We start from the raw sequence: 11,005 nt of genomic DNA on the forward strand, positions 1-11,005 counted from the left end.
CCAAGAAGCATATGGAAAAATGCCCAACATCACTAATTATAAGGGAAATGCAAATCAAAACTATAATGCGATACCACCTCACTCCTGCAAGAATGGCCATAATCAAAAAATAAAAAAATAGTAGATGTTGGTGTGGGTGTGGTGAAAAGTAACACTTTTACACTGTTGGTGGCAAAGTAAACTAGTATAACCACTATGGAAAACAGTGTGGAGATTCCTTAAAGAACCAAAAGTAATTCTACCATTTGATCCAGCAATCCCACTACTGGGTATCTATTTACCCAGAGGAAAAGAAGTCATTATATGAAAAAGATACTTGCACATGCATGTTTATAGTAGCACAATTTGCAATTGCAAAAATATGGAACCAGTCCTAATGCCCATCAATCAAAGCATGGATAAAGAAAATGTGACACACACACACACGCACACACACACAATGAAATACTACTCAGCCATAAAAAAGAAACAAAATAATGGCATTCACGGCAAGATGGATGGAATTAGAGACTATTATTTTAAGTGACGTAACTCAGGAATGGAAAACCAAACATTATATGTTCTCACTCATAATTGGGAGCTAAGCTCTGAGGACGCGAAAGCATAAGAATGACACAGTGCACTTTGGGGACTTCGGGGAAAGGAGAGGAGAGGGTAAGAGATAAAAGACTACACACTGGGTACAGTATACACTGTGTGGGTGATGAATGCATCAAAATCTCAGAAATCACCACTAAAGAACTTATTCATGCAACCAAACACCACCTGTTCCCCCAAAACTACTGAAATATAAAATAGAATATAAAAAACTTATAGACTTACAAAAAGACTTAGATAGCCACACAATAATAGTGGGAGACTTCAACACCCTGCTGACAGCATTAGACATATTATTGAGACAAGAAACTAACAAAGAAATTCTAAACCTGACACTTGACCAGTTGGACGTAATAGACACCTACAGAATACTCCACCCATCAACCACAGAATATATATTTCTCTCATCTGCACACAGAACATACTGCAAGGTTGACCACAGGCTTGGCCATAAAGCAGTCTCAAAAAATTAAAAAAATCACACCAACTCTACTCGTGGACCACAGTGGAATAAAAATAGAAACCAATACCAAGAACATCTCTCAAAACTATACAAGTATCTGGAAATTAAACAACTTACTCCTGAATGACTTTTGGGTAAACAGTGTAATTAAGATAGAAATTTACAAAAACTTTGAAATAGATAAAAACAGAGATACAGCAAACCAAAATCTCTGGGATGCAGCAAATGCAGTTTGGAAAGAAGAATAAGTGCCTACTTCAAAAAGCTAGAAAAATCTCAAATTAACAGTCTAACATCACATCTAGAGAGACTGGAAAAACGAGAACAAACTAACCCCAAAGCTAGCAAGGAAAATTAGTGAAACCAAAAGTTATTTTTTTTGTAAAGATAAGCCAAACCACTAGACCAATAGCTAGATTAACAAAGAAAAAAGGAGAGAAGATCCAAATAAGCACAACTGGAAATGCAAAGGTGATAATACAACTGATCCCACAGACATACTAAAGATTCTCAGAGAGTCCTATGAACATCTCTAAGCAGATAGATTAAAAAATCTAGAGGAAATCAATAAATTCCTGGAAACACATACTCTCCCAAGATGGAATCAGGAATAAATTAAAACATTGAACAGATTAACATGGAGTTCCAAAATTGAATCAGTATTTAAAAACCTACCAGTGAAAAGTCTTGGACCAGATGGATTTATAGCCTAATTCTACCAGACATAGAAAAAAAATCTGGTACCAATTCTACTGCAACTATTTCAAGAAATCAATGAGGAGGTGCTCCACCCTAATTCTGTAAAGCTAACATCACCCTGATACCAAAACCTGGAAAAGAAATAACAACAACAACAAAAAACTACAATATCCCTGATGAACATGGATGTAGATATGATCAACAAAATACTAGCAAAGTGAATTCAACAGCATACCAACAAGTTAATTTACCATGATCAAGTAGGCTTTATTCCTGGTATGCAAGGTCAGTTCAATATACCTAAATCAATAAGTGTGATTCACTAAATAAACAGAATTGAAAACAAAAACTATATGATCATTTCAATAGATATGGAAAAAACTCAATAAAATCCAGCATCCCATCATGATAAAAACCCTCAAGAAACAAGGCATTGAAGAAACTTACCTCACCATAATAACAGCCATCAATGAAAAACCCACAGCCAACATCGTACTGAATGGGCAAAACCTGGACGCATTCCCCTTGAGAACTGGAACAAGACAAGGATGCCTACTTCACCACTCCTATTCAACATAGTACTGGAAGTGCTAGCCCCAGAGCAATCAGGCAAGAGAAAGAAATAAAAGGCATCCAAATAAGAAAAAGAAGTCAAACTATCTCTCCTCATGGATGATGTAATCCTATACCTAGAAAACCCTGAAGACTTTGCCAAAAACCTCCAGGAACTAATAAACGCCATCAATAAAGTTTCAGGATACAAAATCCATGTACACAAATCAGTAGCATTTCTATACGTCAATAACATTCAAGATGAAAACCAAGTCAAGAATGAAATGTAATTTACAATAGTCACACAAAAAATGAAATACCTAGAAATGTAACTAATCAAGGAGATAAAATATCCATAACAATGCTGAAATAAATCATAGATGACACAAACAAATGGAAAAACATTACATTCCATGTTCATGAATTGGAAGAATCAGTATCATTAAAATGGACATCCTGCCCAAAGTGAAATACAGATGCAATGCTATTCCTATCAAACTACTAATGCTGTTTTTTACAGCACTAGAAAAAACTATCCTAAAATTGATATGGAACCAAAAAAAGAACCTGAATAGCCAAAGCAACCCTAAGTAAAAAGAACAAAGCCAGAGGCATCATATTAGTCTACTTCAAACTATACTATAAAGCTACAGTAATTAAAACAGCATAATACTGGTACAAAAACAGACACATAGACCAATGAAACAGAAGAGAGAACCTGGAAATAAAGCCACACACTTACATCAATCTGTTATTAACAAAAATAAACAGTAAGAAAAGGACTCTCCTTTTTTAGGAGACACTCAATAAATGGTGCTGGGATAGCTGGCTAGGCATATACAAAAGAATGAAACTGGACCCTTACTTTTCACCATCTACAAAAATCAACACATGATGGATTAAAGATTTAATCGTAAGACCTCAAACTATGAGAATCCTAAAAGAAAACCTAGGAAACACCATTCTAGATATTGGCCTTGGGAAAGAGTTTAAGTCCTCAAAAGTAATCCCAATGAAAACAAAAATTGACAAGTGGTACCCAATTAAACAAAAGAACTTCTGCACACCAAGAGAAACTATTAACAGAATAAACAGACAACCTAAAGAATGAGAGAAAATACTTGCAGACTATGCATCCAACAAAGGTCTAACATCCTGAATCTATAAGGAACTTAATTCAACAAGCAAAAAACAAACAAACAAACAAAAAAACAAATAACATCATCGAAAAATGGGCAAATGACATAAACAGACACTTCTCAAAAGAAAACATGCAAGTGGTTGAGAAACATATGAAAAAAGTGCTGTACAGCACTAATGATCAGAGGAACACAAATCAAAATCACAATGAGATGTTATTTCATACCAGTCAGAATGGCTATTATTCAAAAGTAAAGGCCAGGTGCAGTGGCTCATGCCTGTAAACCCAGCACTTTGGGAGGCAGAGGCAGGAGGGTCACCTGATTCCAGAAGTTCAAAACCACCCTGGGCAACATGATGAGACTTAATCTTTCCAATAAAAGAAAAAATATATAAAAATTGACCAAAAAAAAAAATAGCCAGGTGTGGTGGCACATGCCTATAGTCCAAGCTACACAAGAGACTGAGACAGGAAAGTTGCTTGAGGCCAGGGGGGTCAAGGCTGCAGTAAGCCATGTTCATGCTGCTGCACTCAGCCTGGGTGACAGAGCAAGATCTATCTCAAAAAAAAAAAAAAAATGATCTAAAAACAATAGATTCTGGTGAGTCAGTAGAGAAAAGGGAATGCTTATACATTGTTAGTGGGAATGTAAATTAGTTCAACCACGGTGAAAAGCAGTTTGGAGATTTCTCAAAGAACTTAAAACAGAACAAACATTTGACCCAGCAATCCCATTACTGAGTATGTATCCAAAAGAAAACAATTATTTATACCAAAAAGACACATGCACTTATATGTTCATCACCACACTACTCACAATAGCAAAGTCATGAAATCAACCTAGGTGCCAATTGATGATGTACTGGATAAGGAAAATATGGTGCATATACACCATGGAATACTATGCAGCCGTAAAAAATGAAACCACATCCTTTGTAGCAACATGGATGCAGCTGGAGGTTATTATCCTAAGTGAATTAATGCAGAAACAGGAAACCAAATACATGTATTCTCCCTTATTAGAAGGAGCTAATCATTGGGTACCCATGGACACAAATGTGGCAACAACAGAAATTGGGGACTATGAGAAGGGGGAGGGCAACATGGACAAAAGGTTGAAAAACTAACTAGTGGGTACTATGTACAGTACCTGGGTAATGGGATCATTTGTACCCCAAACCTCAGCATCACTCAATATGCCCAGGTAAAAAACCAGCACATGTACCCACTTAATCTAAAACAAAAGTTGAAAAATCAAGAAAATGATTAGGGTCAGGAAAAGAATAAATACAATGAGAGCAGAGGGATATAACCTTGCTTTCAGCTGGATATCCGGGATGACTCCTAGGAGTAGATGGAATTTGAGCAAAGGATTTGAACCTGTGGAAATGGACACTGCTTTCCAGGTTGAGTGAACCTGAAGGACAATGACACCTAACTGGAAATGCTGATATACAGTGAATGGCAAGCAGTTCAGTCTGGCCAAAACACCTGAGCTGGGTGAAGGGATGGTGAGAGATGTAATCTGTCTATGTTAGATTGTGAGGAACTCTGGGTTCAAATTAAGGAAGCTTAAATTTTGGACCTAGAGTAACAGGAGATGGGACGTTTCTGAGACAGATGAATAAGATAATCAGAGTAGTGCTTTAGGAAGATCACTCTGTAGGGATCTGTAAAACAAATTAGAGATGTAGAAGACTAGAGGCATCAAAAGCAGTTTAGAGGCTATTACAGTAATCCAGATGATGAATAAGGATTGTGTGAATTAGGGTGGTGGCAGAGGTAGGTAAAGGAAATATGAAAGACCCAACATTGACAAAGCTCAAAAAAGGGAAAGATGATGACGAGCGTTTGGGGCTTGAGATGATGGAGACGTCGTGACACACAGAAGGAACACAGCCTGGAAAGCTTATTTCTTTTTTGATTGGGGTAAAGGATGAAAGGTGAGTTTAGTTTGGCACGCGTTGAGTTTACCGTGCTGGTGGGAACGTTTAGATGGAAAACTTCAGCAAATTATTGAACGTTTGTAAGTGGCACTCGGGACTGATTTCAGAACTGAAGTTAAATTTGATGATCGTATTTATAGAGGGGTTAACAGAAGCCTTAAAAGTGAATGCCTTGTTATGAGAAAAGTTACAGAGGAAGGATTAAAGGACTGGCAGAGTTAAATATCTATGTTCAGGATGTGGGAAAAGAGGAAGGAGAACAAAGAGGTAGAAACACATCTGTATATTGTCTCTCGCTAGCCTGAGCATGAACACACACACACACACACACACACAATTTAGACTAAAATTCACACATATTAAGATTACTGTATATTCAATTCCACATAGTTGGAAGAAAACAGAAGAGCAATAGTGTCTCAGTAACCAAGGGAGGATGATTGATAGTGTCAAACATGGATAGAAGAGCAATACATGAAGAGAAACAGCTGGTTTTGTGCATGAAGATGGTATGTTTACATGGGCATAAGCACATGCATGTCTGTGGGTGTGTATCTGAGTGTTTTGAGGGGGAAGGTATTATATAAGTAGGGACTAGAAAAGAAATGAGATGAAGTTGTCAATCAGGAGACAGCAGTAAAAAGAATCATCATATATCAGAACAAATGGATATTCAACAAAACATTTTCTCGATTGTTATTTTGATTCCTTAAACCCTGAACTTGGATTCTGAACCTTGATTTGATTCTGTGTGGCGTGTTCAGCTAATCTTGCTTCATTTTAGGCCTCGAGTCTTTCAATAGGTGTGGAATTACTAGGTAACTTGCTTTGCTCCAGTTCTTCCTCATGTCAATGAGGGCCTTTAAGTAATTAGCCTCTTGATTATGAAATGCCTTTTGAGCAGAAGCCTGGTCAGATTATTTAGTTTGTTCCAGCATATACTATACCGAATGGTGGAGATGGCACTTTATTACCCATCTGAATTTTTCTTTTTAAATAGGATGGGCTGTGTACTGCTTATTTTTCTGGGGTTGGAATCCCCTTACCTAAATTTAGTCAAATACACAACTCACACTGAATGTGGAGAGGAACTAATTCGGGACAAGAAACCAAGGCAAAGAATCTTCATTAGCAACAAATAGGATAATGGGCTTAATTCTTAATAGTGTCTCATCATTTTTCTCCATTATATTGCATTTGATTTCACTTCTATTTCAGGCTCTTACTTCCTTAAAGTTTAGTTAACATTACACTCTCAGAACCCAATCCCAGTGAGGAATGGCTCAGGGGATGTAACTCCAGTCAATATTTAAATGCCACGCCTCCAAAGACGAATGAGAGAGGCAAAAAGGATGAGATGATTTGGCCTATGTGTTGGTCATGCGCACTTTATTCCTGTAATTATTTTTCATTTAACAGTTATTGAATGAGGCACACTCCTCTGTGACTGCAAGAGTCCTCCCTTCCTCCCATTTTTCCTCCCTCCCTTTCCCTTCCCTCCCTCTCCTCACCTTGCCTGCCTTCCTGCCTTCCTTCTTTAATTATAAAACAACATGTTAAAGATTCTGGTCCTGAAATCTCATTCCAGTTCATAAAAAAACTAAATTCAAAGAACCTTGATTTTTTTCCTTCTTCAGGGACTTTGTCATGAATTCTTAGCTGATTTCCCTTGTGGCATACCCAGGTCACATGAGAGAGAGAGAGAGAGAGAGAGAGAGAGAGAGAGAGAGAGAGTGTGTGTGTGTGTGTGTGTGTGTGTGTGTGTGTATAAGGGATGAAAATGGGCCTGTCTTTATGGAACAGGTACAGTATTTCACAGACGGCTGGCTGGTAATGGAATTCTTCTATCAAAAGCTACTTTTCTGGATCCTTAACTGATTAGCAGATGCAAATTCTACACTGAATGCTGATAAGACCAAACCACATATATTTGTGTATCTGTGCGCACACACACACACACACACAATTTTTATTAAAATGCAGACACATCTGTATTACTGCTACATTCACTTCTACATAGTTGAAAATCCTTCTTCTTGCAGCTTCAAAAGATAGCCAGGCAGGAATTATTTTATAGAATGGAAGTAATTTCTACGGGGCCAAACAATAATAAAGAAATTGGAAGTCAAGGGCTATCATCTGAATGGAGCTGGAGAAGAAGCTCCATCAACCATGGAAGGAAATTATGATCACTCCTGTCATTCTGCTCATTTGTGTATCCAGGTATCCTCAATCAGGAGCATGTGTTTCCCTAGGCCTAGAATGGGACTTTCTTACATCATTGTGGCCCACTGCATTCTCCAACAGAACTCTTAGCAGCTTAAACTTCAATAATGATTCTGCAATAATTTGGTTGTGTGCCTATTTCCACCACCTCCTGCCCACCTTGGAAAGGTGTATTTCCAAAGGTTAGGTCCTGGCAGCAGCTTCCATGGACCCTCCGTGCTCAGAGGTGAGGGCGGATTCAGCACTTTCCTGGCTGGACAGTTCCTGGCCCAAGCCTCTGACTTCACCTTCCCTGGCCTTCCACTCCCTTCCTCTGGTAAGTCTCTGCCATCAGATGGAAGGATCCCAGTGGCTACAGAGGCTGGTGAATGAGCAATGAGCCTGCTGCAGAGCCTTCATTTCTCATTGTCTCTTCATCCAGACCAATTAGCCCTTTCACTACTCCATAGTGAAAAAAAAAAATGATGCATGTGAACTCGGCATTATGGGGAGGCCCCTGAGGTGTAGATATTAAGTACATATGAGATTTCCTCTTTTATCATTGTCATGTATTTTTCACAGACATTCATCTCAGGACTTCCGAGAAGACAGACCCACCCCCAATTTTCCTGTCCCTTCTTGTTTCAGTCACTGCTCTCTTACCTTGTCTTCCTTCTCTTCCCAGAATGAAGGGGAGAATTGGAGTCTTGCACAATGAAAGGACAACATTGCTGCCAAAAGAACCATCATGACTGTAGGCATATTTTCCACCCTCATCCTGCAGGTTTTCTGCCTGTTGTTGGCCCCTGACCAATTTTGCTCCTGGGCAGTCTGAGGTGGAAGATAATTTGTATAAAACAAATTATGCTCAACCTCACTTATAATCAGGGAAATGTGAGTCAAAACCACAATGAAATATCACCTCATGCTATTTAGGACGGTTGTTATCAAGTAGACAAGAAAGAAGTGTTGGTGAGGGTAAGGAGAAAATACAATCTTGGCAAACTGTTGGTGGGAATGTGAGTTGGTAAAGCCATTATAAAAGGCACTATGAAGGATTCTCAAAAAATTAAAAATAAAACTGCCAAATGATCCATCAATCCCTCTTCTGGACACATAATCAAAGGAAATGAAGTCAGTATCTCAAATAAATATTTGCACCCCATATTCGTTGCATTGTTTTTTGTAATAGCCAAGATATGTGAGCAATCAAAGTGTCCATCAACAAATGAATGGATAAGGAATCATGATACATATATACAGTGGAATGTTATTCAGACATAAAAAGGAAGGAAATCCTGTCGTTTCTGAAGACATTAATGAACCCAGAGGCCATCATACTAAGTGAAATAAGCTAGACACAGGAAGACAAAAAATCACATGATCTCACTTACATGTGGAATCTAAAAAAGTCAAACTCATAGAAGCAGAGAGTAGAATAATGGTTGTCAGGGGCTTGGGATAATTGAGGAGATGTTGGTTAAAGGGTAGAAACTTTAAGTCATAAGATGAACAAGTTCTGGCACTCTACTGTACAATATGGGTGATGACAGATGTGTAATTAATTTCATGGTGGCATTCATTACACAATGTATATGTATATCAAATCATCACATTGTACACCTTGGATATAATCTATCTTTATTTATCAATTAAATATTTCAAATTTTTTTTAAAAAGGAAGGCCAAATGGGCCAAATGGAGAAACTTCTTTGTGTAGAGCTGATGTCCAAGCTAGAATTTCTAAACTTTTTCTGTAACCTAGAGTCTCTTTTATACTTTTGACTTACCCATCATTCATAACAGATCTCAGGAATGCTCATCACACTGCTTATTGCTAAAAACTCAAATAAGTTATTGTTATATGAACAACCCAAGTTAATGCAGTCATTAATGGAAATACAGTGTCTTGACTGAAAGAGGTCGTTTGTATTTTTCGTTGTGATAGTCAGATCATAACCCGTCACATCTTTTAGGGAGGATGAAAATAGGCTGGACTTCCTTCAGCAAACAGGATGCTGTAGAATAAATTGCTCTACGTGAGAATACTTAAACAAATTGGAGTGCGTGGTGCCACCATGTAAATTGTGAGGTGTCAGACAGGCTGGTCTTTGGATTAGAGACTGGACTTAGTCTCTGTGGCCTATGAGTAGAGCAGGTCGGGGTGGGGCTGGGCAGGGAGGAAGATCATCTTAAAGTGATAGATTTAGGCTCAGTGTGAGGAAGGATTTCTAAGAGTTGGAGCTGCTCAGAGGTGAAATATCAAGAGAGTGTCCTTCAGGAGCAGTGTCTGAAGACAGACCACATGGCCAATAGGGAGAGATAAGAAAGCTGGGTGGCCTCCAGCTCTTTGCTTCCAGTCCTGGGAGTCTTACTGAGATATCTAGTGACCACTCAACCCAAAGAACAGACACATGTCTGCCATGTCTCTCTGGGCTCATCCTGCTTATTGTAAGTGAGGCCCAAAGCTGGGGCTGTTATTCCCTGATGTTTCAGGTCCACATGCAACTTATTCTCAGATCTTTTCTGAACAAAACAGAGAGACTGTTTGCCAGACAGCTGGACCAGAATGAGGGGAAAGAAGATAAGGCCCAACCGAGAAGTCAGAAAAGCTTCACTTTTCATTAGCTCCACATTCCAAAGTGTTAAATCAATGTGCTTAGCTGCAATTTGAAGCAATTAGTCTTTGTTCTCACACATTCTCAAAGAATGACTTAAAGAAGCCCAAATAAATATTTTCAGAAAAGAGAGTAAATTTGTATTACTTAACCCAAGGAATGCAAACAAGTGTAATTAAAGTGAATACCCATAAATAAATACATTAGTTAGGAAATGAATTAATTAGTGTTTAATTACTATCAATTACTAAAATCACTACAGAATTACTTGTAGAATGGATTGAATCTCTTGCTCCTATTAATAATTTCCATTGCTAATTGTATGCACTTGTATTTTCTTTTCTTTGGGTGCATCTTAGCAGAGCTAATAGGAGGAAGCAACAGCACAGTGAACAATGACAGGGACTTTTTTTTTCTTTGTTCGGTAAAAAACAAAAGTGGTTTGAAATGTATCTGCCTGGTTGTCAAAAGCCAATGCAGGTAAGGAAGAGATGCAGGAAGGAAGGCTGTCCTCGTGACACAGGGTGAGCCTTGCCATTCCCTGCTGAGGGGAAGCAGCTGATGTTTGTGGCAGAGTCGTAAGGTAAGGGGTGTGTGTGTGTGTGTGTGTGTGTGTGTGTGTGTGTAGGGAGGAGAAAGGTGGGGACTGGGAGGCTCAATGCCTAAGCTCACTTCCAGCATGCTCTGTGGAAGGCATATGTAGACTGGCAGCCAGGCATCTCTACCCACTGGTCTTGGCAGGTGGGGGAATATGTTTGATGTTTACCTGGAGAACAGAGTACAT

The 11,005-nt window shown here is 38.6% G+C and overlaps 1 long non-coding RNA gene across 1 annotated transcript in view; it reads left to right on the forward strand.

The window, feature by feature from the left end:
* LOC117080932 overlaps positions 1-10,313 on the forward strand; it is a 35,415-nt gene extending 25,102 nt beyond the window's left edge. The window contains exons 2-3 of the long non-coding RNA XR_004436012.1: positions 7,441-7,621; positions 8,289-10,313. This is a non-coding gene — a long non-coding RNA (uncharacterized LOC117080932). The remainder of the gene's footprint in view (positions 1-7,440; positions 7,622-8,288) is intronic.
* The last annotated feature ends 692 nt before the right edge of the window (positions 10,314-11,005 follow it).

Source organism: Trachypithecus francoisi, unplaced genomic scaffold (assembly GCF_009764315.1).
Source record: "Trachypithecus francoisi isolate TF-2019V2 unplaced genomic scaffold, Tfra_2.0 Lachesis_group8, whole genome shotgun sequence".
In the NCBI taxonomy this organism is placed as follows: Eukaryota; Metazoa; Chordata; class Mammalia; order Primates; family Cercopithecidae; genus Trachypithecus; species Trachypithecus francoisi.